The sequence below is a fragment of the Canis lupus genome, chromosome 30, assembly GCF_003254725.2.
Source record: "Canis lupus dingo isolate Sandy chromosome 30, ASM325472v2, whole genome shotgun sequence".
Classification (NCBI taxonomy): Eukaryota; Metazoa; Chordata; class Mammalia; order Carnivora; family Canidae; genus Canis; species Canis lupus.
The window spans coordinates 29,003,307-29,023,279 of NC_064272.1; the positions used below are offsets into that span (position 1 = coordinate 29,003,307).

A 19,973-nucleotide genomic window follows, 5' to 3' on the forward strand; every position below is an offset into this window, starting at 1 on the left:
AGGTGAGATTAAGAGTCAGATGCTCAACCAAGTGAGCTACAGAGGGCCCCCTAACTGCTCCTTAGTCAGCCTGTCCTTAAATGGTTTCATTTCCTCTGAATACTGGCTCAAGCCTCTCTTTTCACTGAACACCACTTACTGGTGTCTAGTCATACGTTCATTCAACCTAAATGTACTAAGCATTTATTATGTAAAGGACACTTTCCCAGGCACTGCTTACGTGTTTCTAAGCATCCATATGTTCACTTACATGCTGATACATCCTAATTCATATTTCCAGCTATCATCTTTCTCCTGAGGTTGAGATCTAGATAGTCAGACATACATCCAATTTTCTACCAAAACACAAAAAAATTCAGATACTGAAACTGAACTCCTCTTTTTTTTTGAACTCCTCTTTTGGTTCCCGTTTCTCCCACCACTCTCTTCTCCCCAAGAAAGTTTCAAACCCACTTTCTTCCCTTGGGATCTTATCTCAAAGCACATACTACTAACCATCTACCCCATAACCTAAACAGGAGACAAAAGAACTGTCAATTTTAGTTCTTAAATAACACTCAAATCTATAAGCTTTCTCCATGTTGATTAGTATCACATGGCAAAGAAACCATCCTCCCAGAGGGAATAGAACACAATCTTTTAACTGATCTCCTTGCTCCAGGTTTCCCCATTCAACTCTTACCTCTCAATAGTAATTTGTGCACCACTGCAGCCTGAGGAAAACTTCTAAAATACAAGTCTGATCATGTTATCTTCCAATGCAAAGGCTTTCAATGCCTTCCCAACAGCCTTAGAGAAAAGGTAAAATCTTTTAAGTGGCTCAAAGTCCTTCCTGATCTGGCACTTGCTTACCTCTCCACTTTCATTTCACTTCAATCGTCTCCTGGCATTAAATGTTAACGAACATCAAATTTACTCATTTCTTCCCAAGGGCCCTCAACCTGGACCCCTTAAGTTAACTTATGTTCCTCTTTAGCCTTTACCTTAAATGTCGCTTTCTCTGAAAAACTTTTCCTAACTCCTCAATTCTGTGTTACGTGTTCCTCATATGTATTTTTTCAGTAGGGCATTTGTTACAGCACTGAAACTACTCTGTATACTATTATGGTGGATATATATCATTATACATTTGTCCAAAACCACAGAATGTACAACACCTAGAGTGAACCCTAATGTAAACTACAGGCTTTAGGTGATTATGATTTGTCAATGTAGGTTCATCAATTATAACAAATTTATCACTTGGTGGAGGATGATGATAATGGAGGAGTGATGCAAGTTTGGGGAATATTTAGGGGTAAATTTCTGTATCTTTTTATTTTACTATGAACCTAAAACTATTCTAAAAAAATGAAGTCTTAAAAAAAAGGACATAACGCACATATTTGTTTACACACATTTTTAAATATTATTTCTACATAAAAGAACTTTAAGGAATTAATAGCAATTACTGATGGAGTCTGCATAATTTCCAGGTGTTGGAAAGGAAAAGGAAAAGGAAAAGCACTTTCATCTATTCAAAAGTGGAGTTCTGGGGATCCCTGGGTGGCGCAGCAGTTTGGCGCCTGCCTTTGGCCCAGGGCGCGATCCTGGAGACCCGGGATCGAATCCCACGTCGGGCTCCCGGTGCATGGAGCCTGCTTCTCCCTCTGCCTGTGTCTCTGCCTCTCTCTCTGTGTGACTATCATAAAAAAAAAAAAAAAAAAAAAAAAAGTGGAGTTCTTAATTCAACCAACATTTAGTGAGTGCCTAAAACTAGGAGAGTCACCAGGAATGTAATGGTGAAGTCAACATATATATGGTTCCTGTGCCCACAGAGTTTATTGTCTAGAGGTGGCATCACAATCACAGGAATAAAAGAAAACAAAGACCTGCTGAAACAAAGATTATGAGGAAGTCAAAAGGGAGACTTTTAGATAGAGGGGAATTAAGGACTTTCTTAGAAGCCACATTTATAAGAATCTCCTCAAGGATAAGAAGGAGCCAACCTTATCAAGAGCTAGGAACAGAGCCTCCAGACAGAGGAACAGCCTGTTTAAAAAAAAAAAAAAAAACCACACACACTTGGTGGAAGAAGATCAACAAGACTGGGGATTATAGTTCTCAAGGTGAAGACAGCAGGAGTCCATCATTCAGGATTCTTATAGATCATTGGTAGAAGAAGAAGCACCCATTTAAGAATTTAAAGCAGTGGAATGACATTTATATGTAAAGGGATTTAGGGTTTACAAAGGACATTTAAATTTATTTTTATTTTAGATTTAAATTTAATTTAGTTAACATATACTGTATTATTAGTTACAAGGGTGGAATTTAGTGATTCATCAGTTGCATACAACACCCAGTGCTCAATACATCAAGCAGCCACCACTCAATTATCCCATGCCCCCACCGACCTCCCCTCGAGCAACCCTCAGTTTCCTGTAGTTAACAGTCTCTTATGGGGAGTGGGGCGTGGGGCGCCTAGGTGGCTCATTTAAGTATGTCCCTTTAACTCAGGTCATGATCCCAGGGTCCTGGGATCAAATCCTCATCGGGCTCCCTGCTCAGCAGTCTGCTTTTCCCTCTTTCTCTCCCCCTCCCCACTGCTCATGCTCTGTCTTGCTAGCTTTCTCTCTCAAATAAACAAAATCTTTCAAAAAAAAAAAAAAAAAAGTCTCTTACGGTTTGCCTCCCTTTGTTTTTATCTTATTTTTTCTTCCCTTCCCCTATGTTCATCTGTATTATTTCTTAAATTCCACATGAGTGAAATCATATGGTATTTATCATTCTGACTTATTTTGCTTAGCATAATACCATCTAGTTATATCCACATCACTGCAAATGGCAAGATTTCATTCTTTTGATGACTAATATTCATATATATGTATGTGTGTGTGTGTGTATATATATATATATATATACACATCTTTATCCATTTATCTGTTGATGGACATCCGGGCTTTTTCCATGTTTTGGCTATTGTAGACAGTACTGCTATAAACATTGGGGTGCATGTGCCCCTTCAAATCACTATGTTGGTATCTTTTGGATTAATATCTAGTAGTACAATTGTTGAATGGTAGGGTAGTTCTATTTTTAAGTTTTTGAGGAAACTCTATACTGTTTTCCAGAGTGGCCGCACCAGTCTACATTCCTACCTACAGTGTAAGGGGTTCCCCTTTCTCCATATCCTCGCCAATACCTATTGTTTCCTGAGTTGTTAATTTTAGCCATTCTGACTGATGGTAGTTTTGACTGTATTTCCTTGCCAAGTGATATTTACATTTTTAAAATGATAAGACTCTGGGTGGTATGTGACCTATTCAGTGAAATGAACCTAGACTTACTTGCCCTAGTAAAGCCAATTATTCTTTGCCATAGATGAGGAAACTGAAGCTCAGAGAGGTTATATTCACTGACTAGATCATACAGTCGAACCCAGCCAGGAGTCCAAAACCTGAGCTCTCTCCCATCTACCACAGTTACCAAAGAACCTTGCCCTCACTTACTCACCCATTCAGCCCCATTGAATCAAAAGTGCACTGGCTTCACAACTGTCCTCCTGAAACAATAAAAAACAAAAGCATGTGGTGATTTTTAAATGTGTCCACAATTTTTTTTTTTTTTTTTTTAACTAGGAAGCCAGTCTAATTCTCCCTCCCTTAAATGACTTAAAAGTTCTTCTGTTTCCCACACTGATGTTTTTTTACCACTTGAACGCTATATTTATGCTCCCTTTTTGTGGCAGAATTTCTCCATGGGATTTCATTTGCATTTTTTAAAAACACCTTTTTGAGATATAATTTACATGCCATACAACTCATCTAAAGAACATTTCTGTTTTTAAAATAACTTTGGGGGATGCCTGGCCAGCTCAGGTGGAGTGTGCAACTCTTGATCTTGGCTTGTGAGTTCAAGCCTCATGTTAGATGTGGAGATTACTTAAAAATAAAATCTAAAAAAATAATAACTGGGGCACCTGGGTGGCTCAGTGGTTGAGCGTTTGCCTTTAGTTCGGGTCCTGATCCTGGGGTCCTGGGATCAACTCCTGCATCAGGCTCCCCAGAGGGAGCCTGCTTCTCCCTCTGCTTATGTCTCTGTCTCTCTGTGCCTCTCATGAATAAAATCTTTAAAAATAATAATAAAATAATTTTTGAACTTGGGAGATATCAAATTTAGCCCACAATTAGTACAACTGGCTTTTCTTGAATTTGTTCACCTGGTAAATACTTAGCAGTTTCCTCAGTTAGCTCATTCATTTCATCAACCTGACACAGATGGGCAGGGAGTAGGCCTTAAGGAACTGTCATACAGCTGAGAAAAGGATCTTAGGAGACTATTTTTTCTGCCTTTGGCCTCATCTCTAAATCTTGGTCATATAAATTTGGTAAGGACTTCGTCATGTAGAAATAAGCTAACTGTGATATTAAAAGGCTTAATCACAGAAGGAAAAAATATATTTACATAAATATTCTTATAAGTAATATATAAGTTATATATAGTTTATCACTGCTGTTTTGGCCTCAAAACACATGTACCTACCTTCCTTTTTCCTATAACATATTAGTATGGCTTTTCTTTTCTTTTCTTTTTTTAAAATTTTTTATTTATTTATGATAGGGGCACACAGAGAGGGAGAGAGAGGCAGAGACACAGGCAGAGGGAGAAGCAGGCTCCATGCACCGGGAGCCCGAGGTGGGATTCGATCCCAGGTCTCCAGGATCGCGCCCTGGGCCAAAGGCAGGCGCTAAATCGCTGCGCCACCCAGGGATCCCTAGTATGGCTTTTCAAACTTTATATGGTTCTGACAATAGTGCATGATCCTTCTGGAAAGAACAGTTACAACTGAATTTCTTTCAATCTGGTCTAAAAATAACTAAATAAAAATTAATTAATTAATTAATTAATTAATTCTGGTCTAAAGTATATTGTTCCTGAAAGGCATTCTTTGCTGAAGGCAGGTGCTCGATGGCTAAGCTACCAGGTAATTAAGTAATTAATTCAAGTAATTACTTTAAGAAAGTAGTACTTATTTGGATTTTAATATTTTAAGTTTTTTTCAGTTAGCTTAATTTATCATGCTAATCTTTTTTTATTTATGTTACAGACATAAAATGTAACACCTTGGGCAGCCTGGCTGGGTCATCAGTTTGTGCCGCCTTTGGCCCAGGGCGTGATCCTGGAGACCTGGGATCGAGTCCTGCATCGGGCTCCCTGCATGGAGCCCGCTTCTCCCTCTGCTTGAGCCTCTGCCTCTCTCTCTCTCTATCGCTCACGAATAAAAAAAAAAAAAAAAAAAAATCTAAAAAAAAAAAAAAAAAAAGGACACAAACACTGATGCAAATATTGCAATGCTGAGAAGGACCAGATATCAAATGTAGTGAGTCATGATCACTTCAAAGCTGTAAGATGCTGAAGTGAATAATGGGCATTTCATCTAAAACAACCACATCTCAATCCCTGCTGACTTCTACCCTGAAATAATATGGACCCAATGCTGTCTGTACTAACTCTTCAGGAGTCATTAGTCACTGAAATTTCAATAAAATCTCCCCATTTTTAGGGGCTCCTCTGTGGGTCAGTCAATTAAGCATCTGACTTCAGCTCAGGTCATGATCTCAGTGTCCCAGCTCTGTGTGGAGCTCCCTCGTGGAGCCCCATAGTCCAGTCTCCATGTCAGGCTCCCCACTCAGCGGGGAGTCTGCATGTCCCTCTCCTTTCTCAACCTGCCTCCTGCCTCCCCTACCCAGTCCTGCTCTCTTTCAAGTAAATAAAAAAATCTTAAAAATATCTCCCATTTTTATATGTTAGCAATTAATTTTTTAAAACTTTAAATAATGTCTGAACTCCCACTTGCAACCTCTGGTCTAAAGATGTTCAAGTGAAATACAGCTTTTTAAAGTCCTTAGTATAAACAATCTATGTTGCCAAAAACAAGGATGGGAACTCACAGAACAAAAAGTACCCTGTTTAAAATAAAAAGTACCTATTCACTCCAGCAATAAAAACAACTCTTATGAAAAGTGGAAGTCTGAAATAATAATGCTTTCTACCAAGAAGTTCAGAATATCATGGCTAGTACTGTTCACTAGATAAATTTAATTCATTTGTTTCTTATTCAAGGGAATATTCCCATTTCTCATTTCAAATCCAAATGAGAGTAATTTAATGTATTATCCTAGGAAAATGAGCAGCATTTAAAATGAAAGATTATTCCACATTAGATAATGCAAGCATTTATATGACAAACAGATGGGTTTATAAAGGAAAAAAGCCTATGATATATAAAATTACAAGGCCACAAGCTGAGAATGTAGCTGCTTCTGACACTGAGCTGGGTTATGGGCACAGACAATGCAAATTTCATTTAAAAGCATCTGGTCAAAGACTTAATACTAATATTGGTAAAGTGTTCTTTTTTTTTTAAGATTTTATTTATTTATTTATTTTTTATTTATTTATGAGAGAGAGAGAGAGAGAGAGAGAGAGAGAGAGAAGGGCAGAGACACAGGCAGAGGAGAAACAGGCTCCATGCAGGGAGCCCGACATGGGACTCGATCCCGGGTCTCCAGGATCATGCCCTGAGCTGAAGGCGGCGCTAAATTGCTGAGCCACACGGGCTGCCTGGTAAAGTTTTCTTATTAGGAAGTGATCATATCATTAAACTTCCCTTGAGCAAGCAAAGCAGCCAACAGAGAGGAAGGAGGGGACTAGAGTTGTAATGGTTATATACATAAAGTCTGAATTCTCTTCCTGTATTTCCCATTAACTTACTGATAAGCTACACAAGGCAGTACCAAATCTCACAAGAGTGCTTGCTAGGCTCTAATTAGATCTTATGTAACATGTCATTGTATTTGTATTCCTTTTTCTCAACTCAATTACCCTGAACAGTAACTATCTTCCACCTTCTGAAATCCTTATTCTAGAACATATTTTTCTTCTCTCATGGAACATAAAGGATTATAACAGGAAGGTTTCCATATTCAGCTTTCTCTTTCTTAGTTTTATGCGTGAACTCGGTACAAAGGAATCTGATTCTTTCTCCCAGAGGTGCTGAGCTAAGCCTTTTTCATCTCAGATACATACTATATATACTCTTATTTGATACTTGCAAACCAATATTTATTTCGTGTTTTTATTTTTTAAAAATTGTTGTCAATTGTAATGGTATAATGGCTACAGTCCTTTTTTTTTTAAGATTTTATTTTTATTTGAGAGAGAAATAGCAAAAGAGAGCATGAGTTGTGGGGAGAAGCAAAGGAAGAAGGACAAGCAGGCTACCTGCTGATCATGGAACCCAACATGCAGCTCGATCTTGGGACCCTGGGATCATAACTGGGGCCAAAGGCAGACACTTAACTGACTGAGCCGCCCAGGTGCCCTGCAAAGTAAGGTTTAAAACTCACTCTAAAATATGATAGGAATATAAAAAGCGTTTCACATTATTTTCACATTATTTCACTATAATCTTCCACTTGCTTTTGTCATGAATGAGTCTTCATTTTTCACTGTTATCTATTGGTAACGTGAAGGGCTGCTGTTAAAAATCTGACAGCATAGGGGCGTTTGGGTGGCTTGGGGTCTGATCCTGGAGACCTGGGATCAAGTCCCACATCGGGCTCCCTGCATGGAGCCTGCTTCTCCCTCTGCCTGTGTCTGCCCCTCTCTCTCTTTCTCTCTGTCTCTCATGAATAAAAAAATAAATCTTTAAAAAAAAAATCTGACAGCATTATAAATACAAACACTGCTCTAACTTTTTTATCTAACTTTTGTCCAGTTTCAAATAACTATTTGTTAATCATTGGCTAAACATATAGGCAACTTCACTCATCTGATTAGAATGTTTAAAGTTTTATTTATCCCCCTTTCCTTCAAAAGGCCATTATCTGCTTATTCTCTCATTTCGTAGTTTACTTGGAGTAATTTCTTTCTATATTTTTTAAGGTTTTATTTATTTATTTTTATTTATTTATATATTTATTTTGAGAGAAAGAGAGACAGAGCACTAGAGAAACAGCATGAGTGAGGGGTCGGGGGTGGAGAAGCAAACTCCCCACTGAGCAGGAGCCCCAATGCTACTGCGAGGCTCCTTCCTAGGACCCTAGGATTATGACCTGAGCCAAAAGCAGATGCTTAACCAAATGAGCCACCCAGGTGTCCCCTTTTTATATTCTTAATACAAAGACAATCTTTCTCAGATTTTTATTAATCTCTGCATACACTTTATAGGACATAATGAAAAACCTGACACAGTTCACATCTCTCACACTACAGAACAGGGACAACTATAATATCTAAAACTTACTGGGGGCAGCCCTGATGGCCAGTGGTTTAGCGCCGCCTTCAGCCTCGGGTGTGATCCTGGGGACCCAGGTTCGAGTTTCGTGTCGGGCTCCCTGGGTAGAGCCTGCTTCCCCCTCTGCCTCTGTCTCTGCCTCTCTCTCTCTCTCTCTCTCTCTGCCTGTCATGAATAAATAAAATCTTAAAAATAAATAAATAAACAAACAAACAAACAAACTTATTGGGCCCTATGTGCCAGTGCTTTTTAAGAGATTTAAATATATTAATTCATTAAATCCTTCTAGAACCCAATCAGACGGTAATATTTTTACTATCATCCTCATTTTACAGATGAGGAAACCATGTAAAGTACCAAGTAAGATTCATAAAACTAGGAAGCAATGGAGCTTGCATACTTGGCAGCCTGACTCAGAAGTCCTTTATAAACACTATACTGATTATCCAAACTTATAGGAAGAGAGGTATATGGTTGTCCTAAGACAGCATACTCTTGTAGCTTGAGATTAAAATGAACCCCAACCAACTTCTTCAATGGTTAAGATTCATCACTGACTGCACAAAAAAATACACAGATTATCACAAGAAAGTGTAGAATTTTAGGAAATAAGAATACTACATTCCAAGTTTTCTCAAGAATATGCTGCTGAACATATAAGGTAAAATTTATTATTTATTATACAGTCCAATGTTCTAGAATGTGTTAGGTAGGGTACATTTTGAACACATTAAAGTATCTTAACCATAGGAACTTAATAAAAAATTTAGTACAGAACTCTTGGTCCTTTCAATTTTTGTGATATCTGGAACTGTGGACACTTTTCCCTGTAATCATTCTCTATAGCTAAGCTGTAATAAAATAAAAGTATTTATTTTAAGGAGAATAGAATAACATGAATTCAAGTGGTCTTCAATGATATTTTAACTTCACTGGGAATATGGTTATAGTTACATTATACCACTCAGAGGCAGGATAATAAGCTTCTATTTGAATCCTATAAATATATATGATCAGCTTTTAAACTTCATATTTCATTATTTTCAGTAAAGGTAAGTGAAGTCCATTAATTAGCAGAGGTCAAAGTGAGGAGTTAAGGTTAGGAGACAATTTACATATCTTTTTTTTTTAAGATTTTATTTATTCATGAGAGACAGAGAGAGAGAGAGAGCGAGATAGAGAGAGAGGCAGAGACACAGGCAGAGGGAGAAGCAGGCTCCATGCAAGGAGCCCGACATGGGACTCGATCCGGGGTCCCCAGGATCACGCTCTGGGCTGAAGGCAGGAGTTCTAAACCGGTGAGCCACCCGGGCTGCCCAACATTTTGGGTTTTAACTCAAACTGCCAGGGCAACTGCCTTTTCTAGCTCATACATATTGTCATTCATCTGCTAGCTCACTTTGTTGGTTTGTTTGTCACCTATTCCTGCAGTGACTCCATCTTCCCTTGAATCCACCTTCAGCTTTTCCTACTCCTGGGCCAAGTGCATGCCTAGCTCCTGGAGTTAAGAAGGCCCAAGTTCTTCTGCAGTTTTTCTTACATCAGCAAGCATGAAAGTAGTGGCAACTGATAGCACCTCAGTCTGTCTTAGTTGGTTCTAGCTTGTACTCATGGCTTCCAATTTTCCACCTTCTCTTATCAACTACCTGCCTATGAACTGCAACTCTAACAAGAGTCAAAACCTTACTGACTGTGTAACCAGTTCCCACAATTGCATAGTCAAATCCATTAACAATATGATCCTGCTTTCAGATTGAACTTGATAACAATGAATCAAGGAAGAACCACTGGCCTAGTTCTTATTTTATCCTTATTAAATCCATTGCAAGTAGTTCATTTCTCATTTCACTATCTTTATTCCTGTACCCTTTTGTTCTAACCAAGACATGAAATAGCAGGAAGACAAAAGGAAACTTTCCAAATTCAGGTGAATTTGGAGTGTATTTTGCCAATATATTTCTGAATATACAATACAGAATTTTAACACTGTGCTACACATAGTATTGGATAAATTCACATAACCATTTCTTCCTATACAACACAATTAAAATACGAATGGCAAGAGCCCATTTATTAACAAGTATTAATTGACTGCTTTCTATTACCAGGTACTAAGATAGACACTGAATAAACACAAAACATAACTTTTAATGGCTTTAAGAAATATGACAAGGGCTCTTACAGATGTGCAAAAGGCAGTATAAGGAAGCAAAGACAAGGAATGTCTAACAATTTACTGGTTAAAAATACTTCCAAGAGTGAGGGGCAGGGGGAGAGGGGGACTAAGGGTTCCTGATAAAAGTATAAGAAGGGAGAGAAAAGGCATGGGGGGGGGGGGGCGGGGATACATACACACACACACACACACGGGAATGGAGCCAAAAAAAAAAAAAATTGCAGTCTCTAATACAGCTGTTCTCAAAGCATGATCCCTGGGTCAGGAGCATGAACATCACCTGGGAATTTGTTAAAAATAGAAATTCTAGGGTCCTAGCCCAGATCCATTAAATCAGAAACTCTGGAGGTAGGGCCCAGCAATCTGTGCTTTAACAAATCCTCCAGATGACTCTGATATACACTAAAGTTTCAGAACCACTCATCTAGTCTGATCAGAGAATGTAATTATGTTATTAAGATTAAAGCAAAGAAAGCTCGCAACCGTTAGAGACCACACTACATTAGGCATTGTATGCTAACGTTAAGTCCTGAGAAGCCACTGACAGATCCCAATCACTGAGGCTCTTTTCTTCTTATCACTGCCTGAAACAACTAGAAAATATACATTCTTTTCAAGCTCTCATGGGATATTTATGAAATATGACTATGCGCTAAGCCCAAGAGCCACCAAGATTTACCCACAAGATTTGATGTTGCATTTTCATTATTACTGAATTTTTAGTATTCCACAATTTCCATCATAACTTCTGCAACTTCAGTTATTTAGAAGTGTATTTATAAATTTTCAAACATTTTTTAAAGTTACTTTTAAAAACCGAGTCCTAATTTAGCTTGCATTGTCATCAGAGAAAGTGGTCTGAATGACAAATACTATTTGAAATTTGTTGAGATTTTCAGGGGCACTTTTTAAGGTTAAGTAATTGTTGCATTATCTGAAAACTTTAATTCCACCAAGTACTATATAGGCACACAGTAGCAATTCTAAGACTCTTTAAAATTTGAATACAATGTTCTATGTTCACCTAGTAGTTCAAGCTTGTTTACTGCATCATTCAAGTCTTCTATCTCCTTACTAAATTTTTTGTTTTTTTGTGGTAAAAACTATTATGATGATAAATTTGTATATTTATCCTTGTAATCATCATTTTTGGTTTATGTATTTTGAACCTGTGTTAGATAGTATAAAGTTACAATCCCAGTAACTTCTGGTAAACACAGCCTTTATACAGTATGGCAGAGACTGCTGGCCACTTCTATCAATACTGAATCCCTCTTCTTTCCTCAGTAAGTCCAAATTTATTCTAGGTAGCAATATGCTCACCTAAAATACATTTCATAACAGTCATATAGTGAAGGGCTAAGTGCAACTTCCATGAACTACATTAAGAGATGGCCTAATAGCTTGCATGGGCTCCACACCCATCCCCCATCCTTTCTTCTACGTGGAATCTGCAAGGGTTGGTGCCGGAAGCAGCCATCTTGGACCACAAGGTTAACCACAGGCTAAGAGATGGTGGTACAGAAAACACTCAGAGAAGTATTCTGAGACCTTAATGATAAAATGAAACCTTGATGATCAGCCCTAGAAATGTCAACTTCTAGACTATCTTATGAGGAGGAAAAATAAATACCTGCCTTCTTTAAGCCACTCGTCTCTGTGTCTACCTAGCAGCAAAAACAAATTCTCATCTTAAACACTGATTCTGTTTAGCAGTGCTCCCTTGCCTGAAGTAATTAATATAATTCAATTTCTTTTGGCTATTACTTTGCCAGGTATAAAATTTACATTCCTTTCACCTTCCAATTGCCCCTGTCCCAATATTTTAATGTCTTAAAAACTACATGTTGGTTTTGGCTTCTACATATAGTTTGACCACCTTTGTCTTTTACCTAGAGCATCTGATCTATTTGGCCTTATTTCTACCATATTATTTCTACCATATTTTTGTCCTACCCTTTTGTTTCTTTCTTTTTTCCCCCACATTATTTGAGGTTCCCCTCTCCCACTCCATTTGCTTTCTAGTTCAACTTTTATTTTTTCAAGGACTGCTCCGGTAATTTTTAAATGCATATATAATTTAAAGTTATAGGCCTCTTATCCTCTCATCTGTCTACATGTAGAATGCTGATTATATACTATGTTAGTTTTTTTACTGCTGCTATAACAAATTACGACAAACTTAGTGGCCTGGAACAACACTTTTGGAGGTCAGAAGTCCAAATTGGGTCTCACTAGGGTAAACTCTAGGTAGGTGTTGACAGGGCTGCATTCCTTGTGGGGGTTCTAAGGAAGAATCTGTTGTCATTTTCAACCTCTAGACACCACCTGTATTCCTTGGCTCATAGCTCCTTCTTCCATTTTCAAAGCAAAGGACATACATAGCATCTTCAAATCTCTCTCTGGCTCTCCTGCCTACTACTTTTCCTTATAAGGACTCTTGTGATTACAATGGACTCACTGCATAATCCAGGATAATCTCCCTGTCTCAAAATCCTTAGTTTAATCACATCTGCAGAGTCTCTTCTGCCATGGAAAGTAACATATTCACAGGTTCCAGGAATTAGGATCAGGATCTTTGGGTGGCTGTTACTCTGCTTGCCACAAATGTACACTGGAGTCTTTCTGTCCTTCTTATCTTAATTGTATTGATATTTTCTTTTTTCCTCCCTGCATAACATTCCTAATTGTTTCTTCATTTCTACCTTCTACCTCACTAATTTCCTTTTCAATCCAATAAGCTATTAAGCCTACCTTTGAATTTAGCATTTTAATTACTATATATATTTTTATTTCTGGGTTCTAATTATTTTAGACAATCCTTTGTTCCTGAGTCATAATTTCAATTCTCCCATTGTTTCTTCAGATACTTTAAGCACATTTATTTTTAAATTGTCTAGTAATGACAATACTCGAAGTCTCTGTGGGTCTGATTTAGGTATTTTGTTTTGCTCACAGTGACCTATTTCTTCATGTGCTTTGTGTAAGGGAGCTTCTACTCTCTAGAATATTATCTTTGGTAATTCTTGAAAGCTTTGAGAAGATATTCCTTCAGAAAGAATTTGGAATCATTTCTCTCTTTGCCTGGGCACAAAACCAACCTATAACCACTCAAAACAAGTCTCAGCTTTGAGATTTTTTGACGTTACACAGGTAGTGGGGTCCCAAACCTCTATGAGGGCATGTTTCTAATTATAAACACTCAAGGGAAAACTTTTTTCTCCCTCTATGTACAGCCAAAACTAAGAAGGATAAGTTTTCTGACTGTCCCTCTTTGCTAGGCTGATTTTTTTCTGCTTCTCCCTTTCCACATGGAGATGGATTTTTGTGGATTCCCATTTTAAGAAGGTGGATCTCGGGATCCCTGGGTGGCGCAGGGGTTTGGCGCCTGCCTTTGGCCCAGGGCGCGATCCTGGAGACCCGGGATCGAATCCCACATCGGGCTTCCGGTGCATGGAGCCTGCTTCTCCCTCTGCCTGTGTCTCTGCCTCGCTCTCTGTGACTATCATAAATAAATAAACATTAAAAAAAAATAAATAAATAAATAAAGAAGGTGGATCTCTGGCCTAACTTACTATAATGCATGGCTTCTATGATTTGTCTCCTGAGTCTCATGTGTACCTCTTAAAAACTGAAAATATAAGTCATCTGGAACTAGTAGATGCCTTCAGGACAGCAGTCATCAGATGCTTCTGAATTTAGGCTCTCTTTTTATTTTTTGTTTTGCTTTTAAATCTTTTTTGCTAGATCAACCATGACTTTTTAAAGTGAGTTGTTGTTTTTCTAAAATCCATCATTTTTAAGTGTTTAATAGTAGGAAGATTTTTTTTTTTCTTTGAAAGATAGTATTCCTTGGAGGGGGGAATATAGTCTCCCTTATCACTGGAAAGAAAGTAAATGTAACATCCACTCTAAACTGATAACAAATGTAAGACTATTTACACCAGTGGTTCTGAAATTATAACTTCCTTGTATATTTCATATCCTTATTCTTCTTCACCCCTTCAAAGTTCCTTCCTAAGTAAGGGGTGTCCTTTATCAGATAACTGTAGAAAAGTATTACCTTCCAGTCTTTTTTTTTTTTTTTTTTTTTTTTTTTAAGATTTTATGTAGGGCAGCCCCGGTGGCTGAGTGGTTTAGTGCCGCCTTCAGTCTAGGGCGTGATCCTGGAGTCCTTTATCAGATAACTGTAGAAAAGTATTACCTTCCAGTCTTTTTTTTTTTTTTTTTTTTTTTTTTTTTAAGATTTTATGTAGGGCAGCCCCGGTGGCTGAGTGGTTTAGTGCCGCCTTCAGTCTAGGGCGTGATCCTGGAGACCCAGGATTGAGTCCCATGTTAGGCTTCCTGCATGGAGCCTGCCCACCCTCTCTCTCTGTGTGTCTCTCATGAGTGAATGAAATCTTTAAATAAATACATAAAATTTATTTTATGTATAAATACATTAAAATTATTGTATTTTACTGTATTTTATATATTTTATTTTATCTTTATTTTATGTATTTATTTGAGAGAAAGAAAGGGAGAGAGTGAGTATGGGGGGAGGTGCAGAAGGAAAAGCAAGAAGACTCCCTACTGAACAGGGAGCCTGATGCAGGGCTTGATCCTAGGACCCTGGGATCATGACCTGAGTTGAAGGCAGCTGCTTAACTGCCTCAGCCATCCAGGTGCAGTCTTTACCTTCCAGTCTTTACAATCCATTTCTTTTTTTCCTATTTTTTAAAAGATTTATTTATTTGAGAGAGAGAGAAAAAAAAAACCACATGTGCACCCATGCATGAACAGGGGAAGGGACAGAGGGAGAGAATATCCAAGCAGACTCCCACTGAGTGGGGAGCCCAAAGTGGGGCTCAATCTCAAGAGCCATGAGATCAGTACTTGTGCCAAATCCACAAATCAGATGCTTAACTAATTGAGTCACCCAGGCTTTCCCTATCATCCAATTCTAAGACCCCTAAAACTTCCACACTATCTCTAATTTTTATTTTTATTTTTTATTTTTTTATTTCTTATCTCTAATTTTTAAAACATGGCTTTATAGGGGCTCCGAACTGGCTCATTCAGAAAAGTATGTGACTCTTGATCTCAGGTTTGTGAGTTTGAGTCCCACACTGGGCAGATAAATTATTTAAATAAATAAAAATTTATAAAAAAATTATTTTTTTAAAGATTTATTTATTATTTATTTATGATAGACATAGAGAGAGAGAGAGGCAGAGACACAGGAGGAGGGAGAAGCAGGCTCCATGCAGGGAGCCCGGTGTGGGACTCGATCCCGGGACTCCAGGATCGCACCCTGGGCCAAAGGCAGGCGCTAAACTGCTGAGCTACCCAGGGATCCCCTAAAAAAATTTTTAAATATAGCTTTATAGATTATACAGGGCAGCCTGAGTGGCTCAGCGGTTTAGCACCTGCCTTCGGTCCAGGGTGTGATCCTGGAGACCCAGGATCGAGTCCCACGCCCAGCTCCCTGCATGGAGCCTGTTTCCCCCTCTGTGTTTGTTTTTTTTTGTTTTGTTTGTTTGTTTTTTTAATTTGTTTTTTATTGGTGTTCAATTTACCAACATACAGAATAACCCCCAGTGCCCGTCACCCATTCACTCCCACCACCTGCCCTCCTCCCCTTCTACCACCCCTAGTTCATTTCCCAGAGTTAGCAGTCTTTACGTTCTGTCTCCCTTTCTGATATTTCCCACACATTTCTTCTCCCTTCCCTTATATTCCCTTTCACTATTATTTATATTCCCCAAATGAATGAGAACATATAATGTTTGTCCTTCTCCAACTGACTTACTTCACTCAGCCCCCCTCTATGTTTCTGCCCCCCTCTCTCTGTCTCTCATGAGTAAATAAATAAAAATCTTAAAAAAAAATTTGGTTATATTACCAAATAATAAAAATTAAGTACAGCATACTTACAAACACAAGAATAGAAAATAAAAATGATTTCTGTGTTAAAATCATAAAGTTCTGGGACGCCTGAACTTTATGAACTAAACAGCAGTTTAGTGCCTGCCTTAGGCCCCAGGCATGATCCTGGAGTCCCAAGATTGAGTCCCACATCGGGCAACCTGCATGGAGACTGCTTCTCCCTCTGCTTGTGTCTCTGCCTCTCTCTCTGTGTCTCTCATGAATAAATAAGTAAAATCTTAAAAAAAAAAAAAAATCATAAAGTTCTCAATGCCTTTTCATTTTTTAATTTTTTTTCATTGCATTACTTATGCAATAAAGTGAATACCACCACCATTTTAAACTAATTAGCTCCCCTTTTCTACACTTGGCTGAAAAATTATTCATATAAATATGCTATGTAACTAAACCCTATCAGCCATTCTCTCATGTAATTGTTTCAGGATGTTGGTAAATTTCTGTAGGCAGCCAAACTTAAGCAACAGTTACCATAGTCTGTCAAGCAGTACTTTTTTTTTTTTTTTTTTCAAAGCTATAGAATGACATCTCACTTTGTGGCTGTCAGATCATCCGTAAGTGTACTATATGGTCAAAGCTAACACAGCCCCAATATTATAAGCCACCAATGAAGGGAACCAAGCTGAAATCACTAAGTGGTAAATGACTATTTCAATGCATCTTCTCTGTAAAGAAGTTAGACGGCTTCACAACTCAAAGGTGAGGAAAACACAGACTCACAAAAGGGTCCAATGGTAAACAACGCATAGAGACTCTAGGCAAATAGTAATCTTTGACAATGCCTCAATTTCTTTATTGCTCAAATAAAAATGACCAACACAGAAAAAAAAACAAAACAAAACTAATCAGAGATGAAGGAACCTGGCTGGCACATGGTGGAACAGGCTTGAGTTCAAGCCTCACGTTGGGTATAGAGCTTAGTCAAAAATAATTTTTTAAATAATAAAAACTGATCACAGATGTGGGACAATCTACAAAGAGGGCTCTTTTCCTTTCATCCCTATTCTTCCTGTAAACACCTTCAAAGAAGTAGGAGGTAAGTAGTTAAAGTAAGAAAAATTAGTAGACAAAAGACAACCATAACTTCTCCTCATATCCACATAGAGGGCCAAGAAGTTTGTCCTGTTCTTCTTGTGCCTCCATACCAAACAATAAAATCCTGAAAAGAACTTGAATTTGTTTTGGCTTGTTTGACAGTTTATAGCTATTGTAGTAAACCTGGAAATTTCTCCTTTTCTTCCCATGACTCCATACTGAATTCTCAAGAATCCACTCTTCTGAGAGGGTCTATCTCCAGTAGTAATGGTCTCTGACTGGGAAAACCCTCAACTGAAAGAAAACCCAGTGAAAATACTAAAAAGATGATGTTTGAGAGAAGCAGAGGAGGAAATGCCTCCCAATCAACTAAAAAAAGTGCTGCTGTGGTTTCAGTACCATTACACTAAAGAGACATTAAAATCGGTTTCACTTTGAAATATTAAAAGCAAAGAGCATGAAGGGTGTTTCTTTAGAGCCAAGAAAGAAAGGCAAAATGGGGAGGAAAAAAAAAAAAAGGAAGAACAATTGGTAGGCTCACTACAAAGAAGCAAAGAAACAACAACAAAAAACCCACCTAAAAATCCATATTTTAGCATTGTCTTGTAAAGCATTAATTAAAACCAACTCTTCTCTAGTAGCTTGCTCAGAAGTCAGATATATCCACGCCCACAGGATTCCCATGAGTTGGGCCAAATTCAATTATCAAGACAGTGTAGTAAAACACATAATTTTGTACATTTGGCTGCATAAAAGTCCACCTCTAAAACAATACTTTATAATTTTAGAACATAAAAAATGCCGTTACTCCAAAGCTAATGGAGTTTCACTTGCCCCTTCTCCTTTTTTACCACCTGTGAATAATCATAAATCGTTTTAATCAGTTACATAAAATTCTAAAGGATAATATATGATATTTATAAAATTTGTAGGGTAGAGTGGCTCAGTGGTTGAGTGTCTGACTTTAGCTCAGGGCGTAATCCCGGGATCCTGGGATCAAGTCCTGTATCGGGCCCTGCCGGGAGCCTGCTTCTCCCTCTGCCTGTGTCTCTGCCTCTCTCTGTGTCTCTCATGAATAAATAAATAAAATCTTTAAAAAAAAAAAAAAATCTGTAGGGTAAATGTGACATTAAAACAAAAAAATGAAAAATTTCCTTTTAATGAATATTCCAAGATTAAATTAACATACTTTCAGATTGTTTCCTCTTCCCAACTATCATTCATACCTACCCTAACCTTTCTAACTGTCCTGTAATCAGATCTTGTCCCACCTTCTAATCTATTCATGCCTCTCTACCAACCACAATTCTGTCTAACCAAGTACTTCTAAAATATATATTTATATATGTCAAACTGTGTGCATAGATGTAAATATCTTTAAGTATAATAATCCCTCATTAGGCTAATCATTAGGAAATGATGTCTTCAGTCGATGAATTTGCTAAAAACTGAAGTTTATCCTTTTAAATCTTAAAACTAAGTTTAGACATATATACTTTACAATTAAATAGAAGCCACTGCAAAAATAACTTAACCAATGGTCCTAGCTAATTGAAAAAGAAATAAGATATAAATATTGGAAAGGAAGGGGAAAAAAGGGAAGAGAATACTTTTAGAGCATATTCTCACACATGGACTCTTAGGCAAACAAACACAAGACATTATGTGAATTTAATCTTTCGATGACTAAGAACCACCATTGTATTCTTCTATGAATATTATGTCATCCAGCACTAATGAAGTGTGTAAGGCCAAATGCTGTTACTATATAAAATGGCCCCAGATACACTAAGCTAAATTTTAAGACTATATATTTTTCTTTTTGTATCAAAAGTCACTTCCTCCAGTTGGTGTGTTCAGCTCTAGTAGCACCTTTAATTTGCTATGAGCTATAGCCAAATCTATTAGTAACGTTAGGTGACTTAGTAAAGTTAGGCAAGTATACTCTGAAGAAAAACACTTCAGTTTTAGGACTCAGTCTTTTAAAATACAGACTTCCTAGTCTCTACTCAAGTTCTCAGTTGTGCATATACAATATTCCTAGGAAAATAAAACTATAAGAGTTTCTATGGCTATAAAACTGTGATTGGATATGGGTACCTGGCTAGCTCAGTCAGTGGAGCATCTTACTCTTGATCTTGGGGTCCTGAGTTGGAGCCCCCACATTAGCTGTAGAGATTCATTGTAAAAAATTTAACTCCCCCCAAAAAAAATAAATAAAAATTTAAAATTTAAAATAGGGGCACTTGGGTGGCTCAGTCAGTTAAGTGGCTTCCTTTAGCTCAGGTCATGATCCCAGAGTTCTGGGATTGAGCCCTGTACTGGGCTCCTTGCTCAGCAGGGACTCTGCTCCTTCCTCTCATGCCTTTGCTAAAAGGACTATGCCATCTCTCTGGAAGACCATCTGGTAAAATGTTCACTTACTGAATCGTGAGGAATAAATAATAATGTTCATCTATTAAGCCCTAAGGAAATGTGTCCTAGAGAAATAATAAAAATGTTTAATTCAGGATTCACAGCAGCAAATATCTGAAATAACCTAAAAAAAGAATAAAG

At 37.8% G+C, this 19,973-nt stretch overlaps 1 protein-coding gene across 37 annotated transcripts in view; it reads right to left on the reverse strand.

Moving 5' to 3' along the window:
• CSNK1G1 (casein kinase 1 gamma 1) overlaps window positions 1-19,973 on the reverse strand; it is a 169,850-nt gene that overhangs the window by 123,125 nt on the left and 26,752 nt on the right. For 28 of the 37 annotated variants that reach the window (XR_007407285.1, XM_025472515.3, XM_049104183.1 and 25 more), the window contains one exon: window positions 3,496-3,544. The exons of 4 other annotated variants lie outside the window; for them this stretch is intronic. The gene's annotated coding sequence lies outside the window, so the exon portion shown is untranslated. Of the gene's footprint in view, window positions 1-3,495; window positions 3,545-8,290; window positions 8,447-19,973 lie in introns of all 37 variants that reach the window. 5 more of the 37 variants (XM_049104179.1, XM_049104180.1, XM_049104178.1 and 2 more) reach the window with 3 other exon arrangements.